The sequence below is a fragment of the Falco peregrinus genome, chromosome 5 (genome assembly GCF_023634155.1).
Source record: "Falco peregrinus isolate bFalPer1 chromosome 5, bFalPer1.pri, whole genome shotgun sequence".
NCBI classification, from domain to species: domain Eukaryota; kingdom Metazoa; phylum Chordata; class Aves; order Falconiformes; family Falconidae; genus Falco; species Falco peregrinus.
In genome coordinates this window covers 9,907,511-9,930,340 of record NC_073725.1, presented here as the reverse complement: position 1 = coordinate 9,930,340, position 22,830 = coordinate 9,907,511, and the positions used below count along the sequence as shown (strand labels likewise).

Here is a 22,830-nt window from a genome sequence, read left to right as displayed (position 1 = left end):
GAAAGCTTTCAAGCCTTTCCAAAGCTTTCTATTAATGATTGCAATTGCATTGTGTCCCTGTGGGCAAATAGGCTGTTGCATGACCCTGTTGTGGGCTGATTACTACCATTCCCACTGTGTTAATTGCTGAACAGCCCCCTGAGGTTTTAATGGGAGTCCTTTCAGAGTAAAGTGCTTCCTGGCTGAAGAAAGGAGACAGCCCTCTAGTCAGAGCCATCATCATCAGGCACGGGATAGAGACATGTAGGGTTAATTCCTATTCTCCTCGTAGCTGTTGCAGAAAGGTGACTCATAAGACACTGAAGAGGAGAAGCAATATATTTGGGACTTGGGGTGCTGGGAGTCCCTGGGTGCTGCTGCAGTTAATGACTGATCCCCCTCCCCTTCTCATATACTGTCTGGCACTGGGCACCATTAGATGTTGGTATGTACCCGTTATTAATGTTTTACCTCAAGCAAACTTTTAATCAAGAGAATGTAATATTTCCTTCTGTTTTAAGGCTATCTAACAAACTGTTTTAACTTTAAAAAAGATAGATCTGCTTGAGAAAAAAGCTTCAAAGTATGAAGTCAAAATGTTTCATATGGGAGATCTTAATCCTAGTATCAGTTTTTCAAAGGTCTCCCTTTCCTTCTTTGAAAGAACTGTGAAATACTGGAAGTATTCAGTGGAATGGGCCTATATCTGTACATTTTGCTGTCTTTTTTTGGATTTTTTTTTAACCTGAACTTACTTTTTGATGACCATTTATTATTTTATTAATATGTAAATTCATATGCATACAGGTCACAGCATAAAGAAGTAAAATTAGTGTTTGTATCCATTTTAAACTTTAAACACAGGCATTTCTTGGATGCTTTCTCCCCATTTACTTTTAAACAAAGGAGATTAGTAATATTATACAGTATTTTTTGCCTTAAGCAGAAAATCCTTAAGGCCTATTATTACTGCAAACATCTGGAAAACAGTTCAGAAATTCTTTGTTAATTCCCTTAACAAGGTTCATATTTTAAGCACTGGTCACGTATTGTGAAACAGTTTCTGAGTGAGTTTAGCCATATCACTCGGTTTGTTATCTTCTGAGTGCTTATTGTTAGTCTCTTGGTGGTAACCGGGAAGCAACAGTCTTGGAAGTGTCAGAGTCTTGATACTGATTCCTAAATTTTCTGGAACAAAATCTGTGCTCTGTTTTAACTATGCCTGGAGTCATTGGTTTTGTGCTGGTGTAGCAGCCAGATAGAACTCTCTCTGAGGGCCAGCTGGAACTTGTTTGCAGCCTGCTATATTAGAGGTCAAATCAGTAGTAGACTTCATTATGGATCAAATTGCAAGACATTTCTTAACTATTTGGATATCATTTTGTTAGTGTGCAGCTTGAAAGATCACAGATAGGATGGATCTGCATATTAAACTGTAAAGTTCCACCTTTATCACCTGAGGCATTCACTTTGGCTCAGCATTCTCACTGCAGACTCGTGATACAAAACACTGCATGCGTACATCTGAAGCTTGGGAGTCGCTGTCTGTAATTTAGAAAAGTCCTGTTCACAGGCTATTTGAAGACTTCAAACTTATTTGCTTTTATTTTTCTGTGACCGCTGTCAGCTGTCTTTAAATGGTAATTTTTCCTGGTGAGGAAACCTGTATTTTCTCATATCTATGTCAGGACTATGAGGGTAGGGGCTTTTGCAATGTAACCCTAATCTGTTTTGTGCTTCTCAAGAGTAACGTTATTTTGGTGAGTTGGGGTAGTGGTTCTTCCCCTTCAGGTTCTAGGGAGGATGGAGTGATGCACGAACCTGTGTTTATAATTGTCTTTTGGATTTATTTCTGCATAAATCAGCATGTTTCTGTTATAGGCTATCAGTTCAGTGCATTTAATAAAAGGCCAGTCATGGGCATGGATGTGGGTGTACAGGAAGACTTTGCACCTACAGCAGCCTTTAAAAAGCTGTATTCTGCAGGTTGTTGTTTTTTTGTTTTGTTTTGGTTTTTTTTGGGGGGGTTAAGACTTGGTACAATTCATGGATATGAGTGGATTGACCCCAGGCCTGGTAATGGAAAGCAGAGCCTTTCAGAATGAGCTCATTGCTTTGGAGACTTAGTTATGCAGCTAGTTATTACCAAGTGTAAGCTTTACTGCTGTGAAGGGACCTTCTTCAACACAGTTACTGGGATCTGGAAGGCAGAAGGGGAAATGAACTTTTAATGTAGGTGGTTTTATAATTTACAGGGGAACTCTGGCAAGTTATTTTTTAAAAAGAAAGTCAAATCTGCATTTGGATTATGTTTCTTGTACCTGCTGCAATGTCACAGCTCAGTGGTGACCAAGTCTCATTTCATTGTGGTCTGACAAGACTGAAATCCAAGCAAAGGAGAAGAGTAGCTATTTTTAAAAACAATATTTAAAACAAAACTGATGCACATGGTTAACACTTTACAAAGAGCATGTACTTATTTTTACATGAAAATTTTGCTGAATTCTTACATCCTACTTTTCTGTCAGTAGCTCTCAGTAATTTATAAAGGAGGAAAATAACAATTCTGTTTACAAATGGGGATCCCAAGGTGTGGGGAGGCAAAAGTGTTTTCTTGATGCCACTTAGGAAAACAGTATCTAGTGTAGTAACGTATAAATATATAACATATAATTAGTAAATTTCTCAAGTCTACGTGGAGTGCACTGCTAGGCTTTTGTGTTGTAGGTGTAAACATGAGATCTTAAAAATTAGCATGTTCCATCTATTTTAAGAAAAAATAAAAGGAATTTTCTTTGAGCTAAAAAGTACCTCTTATCCTTCCCTGAAAACTTCACTTGTTTTCAGTAGACATTGTCTTAACTGCTGCTTTACAGTATTAAGTGCTGTAACGGTGATTACCTGTTTTGAAGAATATAAGCACTGGCTTAGCTTGATTGAAGTAAAAAAAATCTTCATTTGTGCAGAACAGGTTTATCATGAGCTCTGGACTAATTACCTGCAGGTGAACTCTTCTTGTTTTGTAGGGGAGTGAAGGCAGTGGGTTGATTAGCATTGATAACATGCAGCTGTGGCCTGGCCTCAGAGGCAGTGGGTTGATTGACATGGACGATGTGCAGCTCTAGCTCGTTCCTGCTAAGTGGTTAAATAGCCCTGAGGATTGGGGGAGAGGGGGTTGGATGGGGGAGGAGTGGTGTGGTCTGACCTCTGGAGGAAGGAGATACAGCACAGACAGTAGACTGACCAATGGTAAAGCCTTATTGTAGCCCAATAACTTGCTTGTGCTACAACAATTGGTGCCCTGTGTGAGGCTGACTGAGTTGGACTCTGACTACAACAACTGGTGCCCAATGTAGCTGAGACAAGTAGGAGAACCTGCAACCCATAACGGAGACCATGAGAGGTGAGCTGTTGCAACTAATTGATATGGGTGTATTGCAATATTTGTTGTCCATCTTAATTCAAACTGCAACATTTGGTACCCAGTGTAGATGGGGACTAACTGATATGGGTACAGAAGAAGAAAATTTCATTTTAACAATGCTTGTAGATATATTTGAAAAAAGAAGTGTAAAGCATAACAGGAAGGCAATAAGAAATTTGCTAGGATGGTGCAAGGTAAATGATGTGCTACAATAGTTTCAAAACGCTTCATGAAATCATTAAATTATAGGCCAACAAGTCTTAGAAATTTTTTTGTTTGCTGTGAAAGATATGCTTTCTCATCAGATCAGGATAATGTAAGAAAGCTAGTCTAACCTTTTAAACTTTAAAGAATCTTTGCTGGCTTTATAGTATTTGGCATGATTTCCCTGACACTCACGAATTTGAAGGTCTTACTTTTTAATGCAGGCCTAAAGGTTACAGACCTGTATGTTTCGAGCATGGAATTCAGTAACTAGTTTCTGAGTCTGAGCACAGGAGAATCTTAACTAGTGAAAGCATAAATGAAGATAAATTAAAAATTTCTAAATAAAATAGTCTTTGATCCTATAAATACTTACTGATCAATATACTTTGTATAGGTAAATAATCTCGTTGACTGCTGTAGGGATACTTGTAAGCTTATTAAATTCTTCTGCAGAACAGAAGATTAAATAGCAATTGAAGAATTTAGGAATTGGTCTAGTTTTAGATCGGAGACCTATCTCTGTGATTTCCTTAACCTAAAGGTGCAAGGGTGTTGCTTTTAACTGAGCCAGGAAACCACCTTTGTTCCAAGGCTATAATGAGGATGAGAGCCTTAGCCTCACCTGAGGTCCAGGTATGGCTCTTAGTGTGGTAAGCCCATCCCATCTGGCAGGCCACATTTACAGTATGAAGAGCCTGATGTGAAGCCTGCTATAAATCTGGAATGGGAATGCCCATACTCTTTGGATCGTGCCAGTAGTTCACAGTTTCCTAAAGAGGGGGAACTTAAATGCTGTTCGGGTTTGATGTCTGACTGCTATATCAGCTTCAGGAATCAAACCCGTGCTGGCTCTGTTGGGTGTTGAACAGGTCCTTTAACAAGTAAACCCTAGGCACTATAGGGTGTGAGAACTAGATGTGAAGGGGTAAAGAGGTGTTCTCAGAGGTTTGCTTGCTTTTTAAACAGCGAAATGGGAAACATCAGTGGAGAAAGGGTGCATAAATAAGGATTTATGTCCTTGATCACGTGGGCTGTGATATGGTTATATATCTTATTTGATTCCCCAGCTTTGAGAGACTGAGGGAGTCCTCCTTTGTGTGACTCCAGCTGCAGTGACTAAGTGCCAAAGTCCTTTGTGCTCTATTACAAATATGGATATTGGGTCATGAAAAATACTGTCTTGCTTGTAATTAATTTACTGCCATTCATCAGAGACTTGAAACTTTTATGGCACAAAACAGTAGCTGGCCACAACACTACTGAAACTTATGTGGACAGAGGACCTGGCCCAGTGCCCCAGGCTGCCTGTGAATAAAAAATCGGATTAGTGTCATCAAACCCTTTCCTTCTGTGTGCTACTCAAGAGAAATATTTTGGCCTCTATTATCAGTTACCCAATTTGCCAAATGCTCAATTTTTAGCATAGTGTCATTGGAATATATGTGAGTCTTTTGTTATCCTAATTATTCCAAAATCGTGCATGTTATTCCACACAGGAAAAGAGGGTTCAGTTTTCAGTACTTTACTGTTCTGTCAGTGAAAGACCAGAAACTCCTGGTGTAAGCAAACAAGACCTCAAATAGAAGTGAACTTAATCTGCATTTTGTTGAGTGTGTTATTTGTTCCAGAAGGCCACATAAAACAATGCATTCTTATGCACTATTTGTTTTGGGTACCTAGCTGTGCGGTTTTGCTTTCAATAACTGAAAGATGCTCAAAATATTGCAAATCTCTGCTGCTTTTGAGATCATTCTCTTCGGGTCAGTGTCACTTCTCGTTTGTGGTGGTAAGTGTGCTTCAGTTAACGTCTGAACTCTGCTATATGTTCTCCGCATCAAGCCAGCCTCACTGCTGAAATTCCTATTGGTCTTGTGCCCTTGTCGGGCAGCAAAACTCCCCCTCCCACCATGCTAGTCACTCAGCGTCTTCTCTCTGTCAGTTCAGTTACTCCGGTAAAGTCTTCAGGTACATCTATTGTTTCTCTGCAGTAGCTGGGAAACAGCAAGGGACCTGCCTTTGTTATCGGTGGCTACGGCACTGGCACCTCAGACTTGCTTGTCTGCTGCTTTGCTGTCAGATTTCACTGCATAATAGATTTTTTTTTAAAAGACACTTAAATAGCAAAGAGTAACAGGCAGCAAGAATAATGGGTAAATGTGTGGATGGCTAATGCACGCAGGAAAAATAGGGAAACTGATTACATGAGCTTGGAAAAAGGTGGGGGGTTGTGAATGACATGTTCAGGATGAGAAAGCAGATAGTGAAGTATAGTGAAGTGTTATCAAAGGGATGAATATAATCAGAGATAGTCTTTTCTTGGGTAACTGGGTGAGCTTTGAAACTATGAGGATCTCTGCTTGAATTACACCATCCTTGCTAAATCACTAATTAGAATGTTTTAATCCTGAATGAGGAAAAGGTCCTGGCTCCAAAAAACCAAAACTCTACCTTATTTCCTCCATACTACAACAGGCCCATGATCCCTTCCATCTTATACAGTGTGTGTTCATGCAAATCAGTCATGTTATGTATAGTGCATAAACCCAGAGGTCAGAGTTAGGTTTGCACGGGGAAAACCTATGTGTTTTCTGGTGTTTGAGGTCACTGGCTGCCTTTTAAAATTATGAAATGGTATTTTAATTGATCTAAGAATAGATCCAGTTGGAAGGGACCTACAGTGATCATCTAGTCCAATTGCCTGACTGAAGTTACAGCATGGTATTAAAGGCAATATTTGAATTTGCCTTTTTCATTCAAATTCAAAAAAACTTGAGGGACAAACCCAAAGTCCTCAGCCACCCCTCATAGGACATGCCTTCCAGCCCTTTCACCAGCTTGGTTGCCCTCCTCTGAGCATGTTCAAAGACCGTCACATCCTTCTTAAACTGTGGAGCCCAGAACCGCACACGGTGCTGAAGGTGAGGCCGTGCCAACGCTGAATACAGCGGGATAGTCACCTCTCTGGACCGGCTTTTTTTGCTGTCTTTGTTGCCCCCCAGGGTGTGGGTTGCCCCCCTGGCTGCCAGGGCACGCTGCTGGCTCGTGCTGAGACTGCTGCCCACCAGCACCCCCAGACCCCACTCTGCAGGGCTGCTCTCCAGCCACTCCTCTCCCAGTCTTGTGCCTGGTGTTACTCTGTCTCGGGTGCAGATTCCAGCATTTCAACTTGTTAAATACCATCCCATTAATCACTGCCCGGTGTTCCAATCTACTCAGATCCCTCTGCAAGGCATCTTGTCCATCAAGGGAGTCAACAGCACCTCCCAGCCTGGTAATATCTGCAAACTTACTAAGGGTGCACTGTGATATTAGTCGTACTTTTGAATGCATACAGGTGAGGAAAGGAAGTATACTTGTGGCATGTAACTATAAATTATAATTTTTCAGTAATCTAGGTTTAAGACCAATTACTAAAAAGTTCAACGATTTCCAATTTTAAAAGAATCTGTGTAACCCAGAGGGTGGTATCTTACTGTTTGCTGAAATTGCACAGTCCGAGAACATGCAGTCTACAGTATGATCTATAACAGCTTGTTAATTTAGTTTGATGACTATAGGTAACTGTAAAGACTGCTATTTCTATCTGTTGGTTTCTGGAAAAGTGTCAAACATGACTGGGATAAATCTAGTGCGAAGATCAGTTTTCACAGGCATTACTCTAGGCCTCACTGGGGAGCAGGGAGGAATAAATATGATATCCTCAGGACCTGGCTGAAAAATCTGACTCTTCTATCAGAAGAAACTGAGTGCATTCTTGAAAAGTATCCAGGAAAAAAGATCAAGTAACACCTGCATTCTTTGTTTTATTTGGGGAACACTGGAAGGTTTTCTTTTAGTTTGTGTTTTCTTAATAATGTGTTAAACAATAAATATTTTTGTATGATGTAATAATTGTCAATTGAAGTACCTATGGGGATCTGGCATGTTCTTTTGACTAAATTTTTTGATATATCTTAGTTTATTCCTCTGAACCAAAATTTTTACATTTTAATTATTTCTTTCCTGTAGAGGGATAATTGAATTGATAATGAATTTTACACCTGCTATACTCTGTTTAAATAAAAGTTTTCAGTTTGATTTTAGGAGATTGATTGGCACTGAGAGTGGGAAAAGGAGGTGGCTTGCTCCATTTGATGTTATCAGTTATGCATTTATAAAATGAAAAAAAGTAAATTGAAGAGCTGAACCTGAGCTCCTTCAGAAGCAGCCTCAAACCTATCTATCCGCTTTCTGCTTCCCTTTAGATGAGCTCAACAATTCCTCTTCTTACTAACTATTCATTTGCTAATGAACAAAATTTACAGATATAGCCAAGATCATAGCATGCACCAGAAAGTGATTTTTAGATGACCAGGAGTTTGTTGGACCTCTGATTTTTATTGTGTGGGTTCTAATTATTTGAGGTCACGAGGAGATTCACTGACACCAATTTACTTGTTCATTAAAGAAAGGCAGCAAAGCAGGCTGTAATGTAACTAGTAGCCTGCTGTTGAGGGAGGTGCTTTTCTGAAGATCTTGTATGTTGAGCTGTGCTGTAGCTCCACTCTGCATCCTGAAGAGAGGACAGATGCTGGTCCCTCCTAAACTTCCAGTGATTTTTCTGGGAGCATGTGCCAAAGCTTTCCATTGTTAGCCTCCTGAACTCTTAGAAATTTGAGGGGTGTACTGAGGGGATTGGCAACTAAGCCATAAGGGGTAGGATGTTAAGGGATGACAGATCTTTCCCTCATAGCTGGTGGACCTGGGCAAAATGGACTTCGCAGCACACAGGTGCTCAAGCTTAATGGCTATTCAAAAAAAGTCCTGTGCTCTGCTCTTACTAGACTGATGGTAGGTGCTCCTTCTGTCCTGGAGAAGGGATTCAACTGAAACTTAGGGATGGAAGGTGTCTCTTAGACTGTTCCTCCTCCTCTTGATACAGGTTCAAGAGAGACAGTCTGGCATGAATCAACTCATAGCGAGAGATGCCTGGACAGGCATCCCATAACAACAACCCACAACAGCAAGCATGATGTGAGCCAAGGCAGCCGTCTTGGAGCTCAAAGCCTGCTGAATGAACTCTCTTGGAAACAAGGGCTCCCTCTTTCCACTTCCTCCAATTCACTGACATGTTCCCTTTCCAACTGAGGTATAGTTTCTTGTGTGTAACTTTTTCCAAGAGCCAGTTTTCTTTTGGAAATATGTAACTGACAGACTTTGCAAAGGCTCCGGCAAGAGATGGATTTCGTTGGTTGCCCCAGGTAATGTGAGCTTCATAGTTTAGTTAATCTTGCTTTTTACTGTTTTTATTTTTAACTTTGAATTGCTTGTTAAAATCCAAACAAAAGGAGTTGAAAGAACAAAAGCGCAGCCAGTTTGAACCCTGTCTATGCAGTGCTAAACGTACTATTCCAGGAAGAAGCCACATACGTTATCTTTAGATGTATATTTCTTGTAGCAGTTCTTGTCTATTTCAGGTGTTATAGGGTATAAAAATACATAGTAGATGGTCCTTGCTGAGAATGGCTGCAGCTAAACTGTATTGGGTAACAGGCTCTGTCTCTTTTAGTCTGGAAATACAGCTTTGCTGAATGTTGTACTCAGGATATGTAGTCATATGAGCCATTAGACATGCTAATACAGATGGAATTACAATGAACTATTTTTAACTTGCATGCTGACAAATATTTACATCCTTGAGTAGTAAGATCTTTTTTCTAAATTTATCATGTTATGAAGTGAGCAAAAATCCTTCCTAGCTTGCTTTTCAAAGAGTCTGTGCTTTTTTACCCCAAATTAGCCATTTCCTGGGAGCTGGTTTATTAGGAAACAAAGCAAAACATCTCAGATCTTTGCTTGGCTACAGCTGGGATTCCTCCACTGAGACTCCTACACTTCTGATAGGAATATATGACTAACAGTTGAAATACATGCAGTAACTTAAGCTGCCCAAGAGAAGTCTTTAACATTTTCCAGTTATACTTCTTTCACAAAAAAACCCAACCTCTCTGAAGCTTTCTAGTCCAAATGCATGCATATACTCAGAGCGAGGAAGGGACCGTTGTTTTGTTTTTAAAAGCACTAGGTCCTTTGAAGTCTTTCATTGTTTTTCTTTAATTTGGTAACGCAGCTCTGAAACAGTCATCTTCTGAAGTGACTTGCCTGCCTCACCTGAGGGCGTAGGCTGGCTTTGTGCAAATGATCAATACTCTCAAGGATAATGAAGATTCTATAGCGATGATCCCTAGAGAAGAGTACAAGCTTAATGTTCTCTTTTGGTTAACTCCTAAAAAACCCTGGTTATTGTAATAGCTGGTTTTCACATATGTATTGTTTTCTACCTGAGGAACTTAAATACAATAACATAAGCTCTTCCCAGGGAAGAAAATATTAAGCTTACAGGTGAGAAAAGCAAGAAACAGTGAGATTTGAAAGATTTTACTCTGAAAATATGTTGCAGAAATGGTTTATTGGTGTTGTGCTTTAACTTCCTTTCTACATTACCTGATATCATAATTATATTTTTGATATGTTTGATAGCATAAACTATTTGGATAAAGAAATGTGGGAATGGAAGATGCGGTCACAGGTGTATGCACCCCACTTTAGTGGGCCAGACTACTAGTGGATTGGAGAGCTGCCAGCTCCTGATGTTTAGGGAAAGAATATGAGAGTAGGCACAAAGTGAGGCATTTCCCACTCCATCAATTCCTTTCAACAATCTGTAGCTTTAGGACTCCGTCTTAGGTAGCATCCACATCTTAACATTCTTAACATTTAATAGGTCTTGCAGGACTTTCTAACCTGAGGCTGTCTAAAGAGAAAGCTCCCCTAAAGATAACCCAAAAGCAAACAGCAGACAGGAACAGGCTTAGCTTTTTTTTTTTTTTTTTTTTTCTTTTTAACCATGATATTCTGTTTTGTTACTGGAGGCTTTTTGCAGCAGAAGTAGGATTGACATTTCCTTCAAAAAGGAGTTACAAGACTGCAACATCCAGACCGTGAAAAATGGGCAGTCTGAGATTGAGGTATGATAAGGCTTTGCTCAAATAGGCTGGTATTACTTGCAGGATAGTTCTTGCAGCTTAGTGCAAGGAAATCGGTGCTCTCAGACCAAAGATTTGGTGTGAAAGTACTGCTTACTGCCTTTCTAGGGCATATATCAACCTACATCTCTTTGATTAATGTCCACGGCAAACTTTATTTAATCCTGTTTATAATTTTGTTGCTCTAGATTTTCTGTTATGTACAGTTTATTGGAGTGCTGCTTCTTGAGGTAGATACTATGCATTTAATAGGCTTAGTATTTTAAAACAATTTTCTTGACAAAAATAGCACTTGAGTAATCTTTTAAACACTCTGTAAGGCAAGTGCATATTTATACATTTATCCTGAAATGTAGGATGATGGCCCTGTTAAAGGGTTTTATAGGAAGCATGGTCAAATTCCTATTGTCTAATTCAAAGTCCTTCTTGCTAATGGCCATTAATTTAAAAGGCATTAAAAATATTAAATTTAAAACAGAAAATTATTACCGAGGAGAATTAGGCACTCAGACCTACTAAAACTTAATAGGATTTAATTTGTTGAGAGTTCTCTGCCCTGTTTCTTAAGCTCAGGCTTTTATCTAGGAGTTGACAGGAATGCCCAGTAATGGTCCTGCTAGATGGGATTTCTTTTGGTAACCTCCACGCAAGAGATAAAAAATCTGGTTCACGAAATCCTGAAACCGCATTGCTGTCTCATTGTTTGCAACAACCCACCAGCAGAACAAACCCAGATGATGAAAGTTTCTGTAACTAGCCTGGGTTAACCTGGTAAACCTGGGGATGATTGATCTGGTAGAAAAGTCAGCAAACTGGCCCCCTGGGAACACAGCATCAAATATCACTACCATGGTGCAGGATGTGCGTGCAGTACATGAAGTATTGTAAGTGGGGTCCCAGACTCTGGCTTGTGTCCTTCAAGGGTTCCCTGGCCACTATGTCCCCGCCAAATGCTATTTCTCCATTTTCTTGTTTTCCTACCTGTGAAATCTTTTAGACCAGATGCTCCAGGTTGCGCATTAGAAACAAAAAAAAAATTTAGTAGCTGTTCAGCATACGTCCTTCATATTGCTTCAGAGTGACAACTCCATATTGCCTTTTGCTTTCCTGCCCTGCTCCCTCCTTGCTGCATGCAAATACCTGAGTGCTGCTGCGATCTGCCACCTTTGGTCATGTTCTCCCTAGCGTGACATCTGGTGATGGTGACAGGCATTGCTGTTGCCCTGTCCTCTTGTAACCAAGAATCATGTCTAATAAGCAGGAGGTAGGAAAACGCTGTCACCTCACTACTTTTGAAAGGGCTTCTGATTTGAGCAAGGAGGATTTGATGCTTGCTGCAAAAAGTAATTATGAGCAACAAGCACAGACCTCATGCTGCCTGATGTGCTATGGGTAAAACTAATTTTTATCCCTTCTAAGCTGGATGAATTTTTTTTTTATTGATCTTTCAGGAAAATTGTATACTGTTGTCCTATTCTACAAACACTTCAGTAAAATGTTTTAATGTTCTCAATGTTTTTTTGTAAGTTCATAATATTAATTAAAAGTTTCAGACATCACAGTTCACTTTTATCATTAAAATTTTTCCTTCCCGTGTGTGTAAACGTATGTTTGGGTGTTACCAAAAGGGGAAGTTTGACTTGATAGTGGATTTCTTCCTTTGTTTCCATATAGTAACACTCTCCATGTAGGCTCTCTTTCTCTGAGTTTCTACTAAACTACCAACAGCATTGTCATGAGCAATTTTCTAAGCTTTCTGCATTGGAGACAGTGGCCGATGCAGTCTTTCAGGTCAAGTGATTTATCTGATCTATTTTGCCAGCATCCTTTTCAGTCAGAGATTTATCTTCTTTCAGTGTTGTCTTTGGAGCCAGATACCCAATACAGACAAAGAATATCAGTTCTCATGTTCTTCCACAGAAAGACTCATTCTTCCCCACCATCTGATTAAAAACTTCCTTCTGAGAGTTTAAATCTTAAACATGAGGCAGAGGTGATAAGAATTACTATTGGATTTTTCCTAAACCTCTTCATATTCTTAAGTTAAAATATTTAGATAATTTAACTTATAATGCAATCAAGTGCTTTGACCTAAAATCTTCACTTGCTTTCGGTGGTGCTTTTTTTTTTTTAAAAAAAAAAAAAAGAAAGAAAATTTACTAGAAGATAGAAATAGACTACAGATTTTATGAGGAATTTTTTTTCTTAAATCCACGGGGATGTGACTGAAGAAGTAGGCTTTAAATGAAATATATTGCCTTTAAAAATCTAATAGGTAGGGAAAGTAGTCTAGCAGCTTACTGAAATACTAACTCTAATTACAGATAGAATATACTGAGGATGGACACTTTCTGAGTGAACTTGATGACAGAATGAGGATCTAATAGATGAAAGCAAATTTTTCTTTTATGATAAAATCAAGTGCGACTTTGAAAGAATATTTACCCATACCTGTTAAAATTCAGTGGCTGTATGTAAATCTCATGCCCATACTGGTAAATGGAAATGCATGAACAGACTGAAGAAAAAAACCCCAAAATAAACCAACCAAAATATAATTTATTAATGATTTGAAAGTAGGTCCTGTAAAGTGGATAACTTGAGAAAGGGCAGTTTCTGTTTGCTTGGATCATCCTGATCTACAGCAAGATTTTATTTGCTTTTTACCACGTGTTTTTAAAACAGTCTTGTATCTCAGGAGGAGGATTTAGCTGCTTCAGTACAGCCTCCTAAAAAGAAGTAGTTATCCCTTACAAGGTGATATTCCTGCATGACACAAAATATGGCACTCTATCTGCGTGGTTGTATAATTTGATCCTTTGGAATATCAGAACATTAACTGTCACATATGTTGTACGGCACTATATTTGTCATTAAAGTTCTTTGCTCTCAGTCTCTTCCTAACTAATGTAACAGCCATGGCTTGCTTGTTTCTATTGCTTTTGCTGCTGCTCACGATACTATGTAATTCTTGGAGGGTATCCTGGAGGCATTAGGTGTTAGGTTAGAACATACCTGAGGGAGTATGCTGAACCTGGCTACAGCCATTGCCATGTAACAAAGGTCATCCATATAAAAGAATTGCGTTGGCGTTAACTGACCAATCTTAAAATGCTCTTGCTCTTTACATATGCTATGGGACTTTGCCATAAGACCTTTACCAAGTTTCTAAAAAAAATTCAATCTGTGCAAACTGTTCAACTTGGTTTTTACTAACATAAGAAATTTATTGTTTGCATGGACAGAATATTTTTCTGAAGCTACTTAGGGATGCAACACAAACACTTGAAAATAAGCTTTAAGACATATTAGTGAAGCCCAGTGTTTTCAACCAATTAGACTACATTCAATAAAACCTTCTGACATTATTTTGCAGTCCTTAACCTCTAAGCTAAATGCTTTGCCATCCACAGAATGGCTGGGAATGCTGCTGGTTTCATAGCATCGGTAATTCTAGTTTTCACATCTCAAACGTGCTCTGTATCCTTTTATGAAGTATATTTGTGTCTCAGATTTTGAATGCTTTTAGACATCATACATATATGTATATACAAAAAAAGCTATCCTGACTTGTGGAGGAGCCTTCTATATGGCTTCCACAGTGGATTGACTCAGTTTCAATTTAGTTGTTAAATTTAAGTCTGAATAGTCCAATCATGTATAACTATGTCCTGTGACAAAAGTTTCTTTTTTTTTCTCATGTAGTTATGGAACTTCTGGCTGAAACATTGTGATTTCAATGAATTCTCCCCTGGGGGAATTCCCCAGAGGAATATAGAAACTAATTGGTTTCTGGGAAAACAAAGAACCAACTGAGAAATGGGAGTAGACAAATTGTTCTACTCTGGCTGGCTAGCTGAGGCAACAGATAAAGGAGGAAGGGATGAAGTAATGGTTTTGTCATGAGCTGTCTGAGCCCTTTTTAAAAGCTTTCATACTGCTCCTTGATTTCTACTGTCACAAATGTTTGAAGACTTGGGTTGTGTGTTTGTGTTTTGTTTTTGTTTTTTTTTTTAACATGCTTTCAGTTCAATTCTCCAACTAAAATTACTATTAGTTGGGGTCATGGTGTTGCTGATGTATGTGGTGGTTTTGTTTTGTGATGTGGGCCTGGGTTTTTTATTTTTCTGATCTTAAGCACGGGCCTTGTGGAAAAAGTATTTTTGGCTCCTTCAGGAGATCAGAGAGCGGGGGAAACATTCATTTCAAGACGGGAAGGATATTTATTTCTTTTGAAGCTGGGCTCTCAGGAGTTTGTTGCACCGTGGCTCTCAATAGGAAGTGGAATGTTTGAAAATGTTTTTTCTTCTTACTGTGGCTAACTGGGCAGAAGAATGATTCCCAAAGGCCTGTCAGACTAGGTCTTTATACGGTCAAAAACTTCATCCTGGGTAGAGATAACTGAGGGAGTTGATATCAAAACCACCAAAGACTTCTTTGTTTTGAAACGTCATGCTAGCTTATTTTGCTTCAGGGAAAAGCAAACAAAATAAAAGCATTCATTCTTGTAGGTGCAGAATATTTTAGGTGTTCTTATTCTTTCTCTTGACTCTGAGTTGGAGGAACATGGCTTATGAGAAATCATTTATTTTTCATTAACTCATTTGTTCATTGATCTTTATCTTCAGTTTTGTTAGTAATTTAAACTTCCTTTTGTTTCCATTTCTACAAAAGCTTGACAAAGACACCCCCCCCTTGTTTCCTGTGTAGCATTTATCTCTGAAATAATCATATTGTTCTCTAGACTGCAGCATTTTGCTAAGCTTTCATTGTTTACCTCCCTTAAAATTTTGAAACAGTTTGGACAACTTAAATTCATTAATCCAGTCGCTGTTTCTGCTTGGTACTAGTCATGTCAATTGGCTTGCCATACCACGTGTCCTGCTCAGTCTGCATGTTGCTTGGTTAGCTGTGTCTCCATGATCAATAACTCCTTAAAGAACAAACTGGTGGTGGTGAGCCCAGGGTCTACAGATATCAACTTTAGCCGGTGGAACATGCTTTAGCACATGTACTTTAGTTTTAGTGTAATAAACATCAGCTTTCAGTTGTGAAAACAGCATTATGTATCACATCAGTAATAGTTGTTTGGTTTTTTTTTTAAGGACATTTAGTACCTGGAGACTCTGTTGAAACGCTTTTACACCTTTCCCTTCCCCCTGTCCCCTCTTGTGAAGTGCAGATATCCTTTGTATTCAGGAAAATTTGTGTCACTGACTTCTGGGTACAAATGCAAGGACAGCTTTCTCTACCCATTAATGGAACATTGTCTGCTTTGCTGCTCTGATAACAATGCCATTTTATATAAACAGTATATGTACTGTACACATCATGACTTTTTAAACTTGCCTTTTGATGTATGAACTCTTGATCAAAATGAAATCCTTGCCACATGTATGTTTCATTGGTCCCATTTATATAGCCTTCGATCATTATTGTATTACCTGAGTTCCAGTTCTACCGACCACCTGGAAGAACCCTTTTATCTAGCCTTATATTTTTAATTTTTGTTTTAGGATAACTTTGTAATGGGTCGCTCTCTTTTCTTGACCAGAATCACAGAAGATAGTCTGGCTCTCCTTAGTCTTCAATTTTTAGATTGAAACTTTTCAAATACCAATACACTATTTTTAAAGTTGAAGTGCAGCCTTTTCAATAAATGATTAAGTGTCTTATCGGAGTACTTTTTTCCACATTCCATTAAAACAGTTAAAGGGTTTGGAGCTATTTTGTATGTCATTCTCACTAATGACTTCCACTTGCAAATTTGACTTTGTTTGAAATGGATTGTCCCTGTATTCTGCAACCCTGACCCTGCAAATATCACTTCTACGGACATATGCGGTGTATATTACAATATGTGCTCTACTGATGTTCTGGCCTTTAGGGCTATGTCTACATTAATAAACTATGTTCTACGGATAAAGCTACCCTACTGAAAATGGAGTATAGTTTAACTGTGTGGAGGCAAGCTGCACTGAGCGACTTGTCCTCTGGTATACAGAACAGGATGTGTCCCATCTTGCTTACTAGCGTAGACGTAGCTTGTGTTTGTTCCCTGAGAGCGGGTACACAAATCACTTTTTGTGTAACTTTAATTTGGTGGTAGGTATAGTGCCCTGCTTTGTGTTGCGAGTATTTTCTTTTGCTGTGTAACATGTTGCTGTTATACAGAACAGTGGCTTTCCTACCATAAATGGTCCCAGAATTTAATATTCCTTCTGGACTTACGCCCTACAGACCTTCCCCAAAACAGCAAGTGAAAAAAGTGCCCCAGACAATGTTTTGATTTGGAAAGGAAAAATAAGACTTCGAGGAGTCCCATAGCAAGTTTGTTGTTTCATACTGGGTTTATGTGAAAGGTAATTGGAAATTGCTGCATGGCTGTAGGAAGTCTTGAGATAACAGATGTATAGAAAGAACATATATGACTGTAACAGGTGGCTCAGATATGTTTCCTTTATTAATTCTGAGTATAAACTAATCCCTCCAGAGGCAGAAACATGGTTTAAGATAATAGCAGAAATTTCAGCTGATTTCTTTTTGCAGTCAGTCAGACCATGTGATAAGTAGCTCATTTCTCTGTATGTTAGCGTGTTTGAAAGTTTTATGCCAAGATCTTATTTCTGTAGCACTGTACCTCCTTGCCTCAGTGAAGTAGTTGTAGATTAATTTTACGTATGAAGAAATGACTAGTAATATAAGAGAGTGCCCTCCCTTAAGTAAGGGAGAAAAGATGCTCCATAATGCAGAAAGCTATTATTGCCTTTGCTGTTTTGATACAGAAGCAGTCACACTATTACCTTCTTCACAGCTATTAATGCCCTTAAAATGGATTGTATGTTTCTTGCCATCTTCCATACTGAATTTAATAGAGACTTTAATGAAATCTTCATAGTAAAACAACTTGCCAGAAGGTCAAGAAAGCCAAAAATAAAACTCAGAAGTCATCTAAATGTCCTTTTCTTTTTCATTTGTGATGATAGCACTTCAGGCTGGAAAATGTGATAGAAGCTGATTACCAAAGATGGGGGAGGGAGAATGAGGGGGCTAAACAGAACACAGCATAAAGTGTTGAGAAACTACTCTCTCTTCTGCTAGAGTCTGAGAAGTTTCCATTCAATAGCTTGACAGTTATGAATGTTGTGCCGCCTTAAATGCTTTCAAAATGACTTATACAGAACCTTTTTATTGACCATTAGTAAGTCTTTTTCAGAATCCTTTGAATCCATGGTTGTTTTTTTTTCTACGTTAGGCTTTGCTTTCTTTTGAAAACAGAATTTTTAAGGGACTGTGTGAAATGCACAGCAATGGGCAGTAAATCTAGCCAGCCAGTTTAGTCGCAAATTGTTCTGCTCTGCAGAAGCACCCAGATTTGGACGGTTTGCTGGGAGCAGCATGGCACAGTTCATGTCTTGGTATTCTCTTGGACATTTCCATAATACCTCAATCTCCTGTGCTCAGTGAGAGCTGTGGTCATGCACTGTGCTTAAGTACTGGAGCTCTGGTTGCAGAAGTAAATGCAGTTTGTAAAGCTTGCACTGCCAAAATAGAATGTTTTCTTAAGCATAATTAAGATTGAGAAAAACATGCTTTCTTGTTACACTAGTCAGCATGAAGTATCCATTTTCCTAAGAAATGATATTACAGGAGTTATGGACTGATTCTGAAGGGCAAGAGCATGGTATAAGCCTTAGAATGTGAAAGAAGAGACAACATTCTTTAGTCTAACATTCTTGCATTATCATGAGTGTGGCAGGCCAGCGGATATGTTGAAGATGTTCTGCCTGTGCTGTGTGTAGACTAGCTAGTGAGAATGAAGTGGTGTGATGAGGAAGACTAATCTGCTTCTACTAGGTCTTGAGGGAACCAGTCCACATGTGCTTGTGGACAGTCTCTCTCAGACTGGAATTCTGACTCATTTGAACAGTCCATGTTTTTCTTGATGTTGGCCACCTCTGTGATTCAGCAGCACGTAGAAATATCTTACCTGCAAATCCAAGTTTCGAGGGGTAGCAAAAGTAAGTGGGCATATGCCTTGCTTACACAGATGGCTGGAAACATCTTGGGGATGCCCGGTGTGAAACCTGGGGAGCACTGAAAGCGCTCAGACAAGAAGACAAGCATATGGAGAAACTGTGAGGTAGCAGCAAAATTGCTGTTTTGGAGCAGTATAGACATATAATCAATTCCTTTATGCTAAAGCTATACATTCAGAACTATTTGAATAACTCGAACCTTGCAGAGCAGCTTTATACAAGTACATGTATGGGTTTAGGGCATCTACAAGGTCAACAAGCAGAGACTGAATTACATGACCTGTTCCTGGCCCATTATTGTTCTGATTAGGTGTGAAGGTAAACTGGCCCACGGTAAACATAGCATGTATATCTTCCAGACAGCGTCTGAATACTATATGTGTGCAAACAGCTTGATTAGTAAACATAACTTATTAGTCTTCAATATGTTCATTAAAAAGGACTTACAAACTTTGCTACGTGGAATCTAAACAGTATTGAATGTTTCTGCCCTTGCTAATGTTATGCTAGTTAAAAACCAGAAACAAGCCAACGCTTGGGCAGATCTCCCTATGGTTCAATCTGTTGTCTAGGCTGTTGCTGTCCTACACATAAGCTTCACTGGCATCTGTTTATAACTGAAAACAATAAGCAAAGAGTGACAGTCCTTGCACAGTAACACAATTTTGAAGATTAGATTCTAAGTGCTATTTACTTGTTCACTGCATTGGGAGGGGCAAGACTACTGTAGAAGTATTTTAGGACTGAGTGACGGGAAGGGGCTACAACTTTACTAATGGTTCTGAACAAATAGTCTTGACAGTATCCTGTCAGCCAGGTTGAGGCGGGAATCATATCTTCATCTAAATGAACTACAGAATGGAAACCCTAGGAGTCTGACATAACACCTTGTTTCAGTAGTATATAAAATATACAGAGTGTGGGTGTGGGCATGATTAGATTAGTGGACAGAATCATAGCTGATCCAAAAAGTGGAGCTACACATCATCTTAAAAGTGCATTCCTGCTCGGAAAGGGGGAAAAAACCCTACAGTTTTATACAAAATCGGTACAGCTGCAGACTAGACTAACTTGCTATAAGAATCTTTTATTGCCTGGAGGGAAAAATTGCAATAAGAATCTTGCTTTCAGAAAAAATCTGCTCTTCAGAGTAAGGGTCTCTAAGTACAAATGAAGACAAGAAAGGAAGGAGGTGTGGTATAATCTGACTAAAAATAACAACCCCACCCCCCACCCCCCCAAAAAAAACCAAACCCAAACCTAGAAGAGGTATGTTGCACCATGATCCTTTCAAAGTGAAGTTGGTTGGGAGAAGATAATTTATTATAGCAGTGGCGAGAGAAAATATGGGAGGTCAATTGCTCAGCAAGATTTATTCCTGCACTGTGAGTCAGCTGGTAAGATAGAGCTACGATGAAAAAACCCGACTGCTAATGCTTCCTTCTTTTTGGAATTTTAAGACTACTCACGTGCATAATAAGTGATTGCAGAAGCAGACCCACTTCTTTTACTGGACAAGGATTGTTAATAAGGAATACTTTCAGGATGAAGCATTCTGGTTTGAACTTGGCTTGGCAGTTTCATTTTTGAGTGTGCCAGAAAAGCACTTGGCAGATGGAGGAGAATGGGATAGAACTTCTCTATTGCAAATCTTTTTCTTCCTGATGTCTGAGGAGAGGTCACTTTTTTTAACGCTCTTTGCCAAAAGAGTTGCAGAGGAATGTTCCTGGACTGAGCATAGGCATAAGGACCATGGCCACTGTACGTTTGCTTATGCATGTTCTGCTGTCTGGCAATAGGGTTATCCACTTTAATCCTCTTCCCTCCCAGAATTATTTTTATTCCTGGCAGCAGTAGTCTGTGCAGATGTGCATGAGAAGACTGGAGCTCTGACAGTCGGAGGAGTGGGTACAGAGCAGTACGGACCACTAGGACAAGCTCTGTTATACTCCGGATCCTTGTACTTTAGATTTTGCCAATGTGTTGAAAAACTTGCTGCAGTCTGTAGAGAATTTAATAAATGATTGATTGCTAGTAGCAGAGTGGACTGGGGTGTGGGAAGGTCGTATTATATCTGATGTAATGTGGCTCAAGACATCTGAAATAACAAAAACTAATTACATATTTTGGTACCTTGACTGATGAAATAGCAAATATTTCATTCTGCATAAATGAAGTAGGTAAAAGTGCAGACAAATTAATGTCTATCTTGCTTCCAATTTCAGAAGGTCAAATCTTGTTTGTTTTAAAATAAATATATAAAATAAAAACCTTGCCAGAAAAGCCCTAAACCAAATGAAACTGTCTTGGGGAGGCAGAATGAGTAAAACTCAAGGAGAAAGAAGGCTTTCATAACTATCATTCAATACTAAGGGAGTATTACTACAGATCCAGTGATCAGAATCACTTTCAATATGTTAAGGCATGTCCAACATCTTCTCCAGTTTCTGTTAGCACAAGCTTAGTGTTGTCGTCTTCTGTCAAAGCCACGTTTACACCCTTAATTTCTGTAGCTGTAAATTATTTTAGTGGCCCTGAGCCTGACAGAAGTAGGTTGGTCCAAGAAGTATGTTGGGCTACGCATAATGGGAACAATATAGTCCATGCCTTGCATTAATCCAACTGCACAGGATGTGAAATGCTACCAAATTTTAAAATTCTACACCTCCTTATTTTTGTTTTTAAACTTTCTTAAACAGTAGCTGTCCAGTGGAAGCACTTTACCTGTGCGGACTTAAAGCTTATTAACACATGATATGAGTCTCCTGCTGTCAGCCGCAGGGTGTGGGAACTGGTTCAAACCCTTTCCAGTAACACAAGTCAAATTATATGGGTGCTGCATTCTGGTCTTATGTTTCTTTGTGGCACATAAAATCGAAACCAGCAAAGCTGACATTTAATACGATCTCTTCCATGTTTGTTTAGTAAGTGAAACTTAAATTATGTATCTTTGAAATTACTCTTCAGATGCTATTCAGAGAATATTAGGAATAAATTAAACAACATGAGACTGAAGATCTGTGACTTTGGCTTTCAGCAAAGTCAGCCTTTAAAGTCAAAATCTGTTTTCTGAACCTTTCTGTAAGGTGTGCAGCTGGGCAGTTCAGTAAGTCCAAGAGGGAGTGAGGAGCAGGGCTTTATCAGACATTTACTTTCATCTATTTGGCATCTCATTCTGTGAGACTGTATACACAGAAAGCAGATTGGTGTTTAAGCTCTCTGTGGACCACAAAATATTGCTCTTTTTGCTATCTTCAAGGGCTTAAAGTCATTCTTTAGAATGATTCCTTGGAAAATAGTGTTTGAAGAGTGTGGAAGGGATGACGTTTTAATTTGAGGAAACGCTTTGCTTCCACTTATCCATCTAATCAGTTGACTCTGCTGTCATTAGCATTGCAGTGTGTAGCAGGGAGGAGGGAATCTTCAGTTTGTTCTGGAGGTCATACATAGTCTTTATAGTCAGGTATCAAAGACTTTTCTCCTTCTGAAGGAGGATTCCAGTATGAATGCTGTGGAAGTTGTTGTGAAGCGGTGCTGCACCACGTGGGCTGTCCCCCAGGGGTGTGTTGGTACTTGTGGGTGCTGTGAACCCATCCAGGAGAGCATCCCATGCTTCCAGGCTTCCCGCAGAGAAGAGATTATTTCTCTTTTTATCCTTGCTTTTTATGGGGCAGTCCAAAGGACTAGAAGTCTGTAATATCACAGCATGACTAGGTCTGCTCAATTTCTGAGGCCTTCCTGATCTCAGCTGAAAAAGGATCTGGGCTTTCTTCTCTGTGTTCTGAAAGTCAAACCATGAATTTCTGTGTGTTAGAGGAGGCTGCTGCACAGCGTGCTGGTGGTGTTCAGTTTTACAGGTGCTTCAGAACGTCAGGCTTCTTGGTGCATACTTGAAAGTAACAAGAAAGAAGTTTTTTTCCTAGGGACCTAGAACTGATGTATAAATTGCAACAGCAATCAGGTTGGTTTAGCTCACTGCTTTGGACCAGGCTTCAGGCAACATCGTGGGGATGCAGAAAGGTGGTTTGGAGCAACACTGGGTTTACTTCTGTTCTGCTGTGTTAAGCATGGGCTGTGTACCTGAGCCTTGAATGCTTTATGAGAAACCAAGAAAAGCATTTGGAAGGCTGGTGGCTGTTCTCACTTACTGAGATTA

At 39.3% G+C, this 22,830-nt stretch overlaps 1 long non-coding RNA gene across 1 annotated transcript in view; it reads left to right on the top strand.

The window, feature by feature from the left end:
• Positions 1–260: 260 nt before the first annotated feature.
• The window catches only part of LOC114011394 (uncharacterized), a 40,127-nt gene continuing 17,557 nt past the window's right edge, over positions 261–22,830 (top strand). The window contains exon 1 of the long non-coding RNA XR_003553263.2: positions 261–424. This is a non-coding gene — a long non-coding RNA (uncharacterized LOC114011394). The remainder of the gene's footprint in view (positions 425–22,830) is intronic.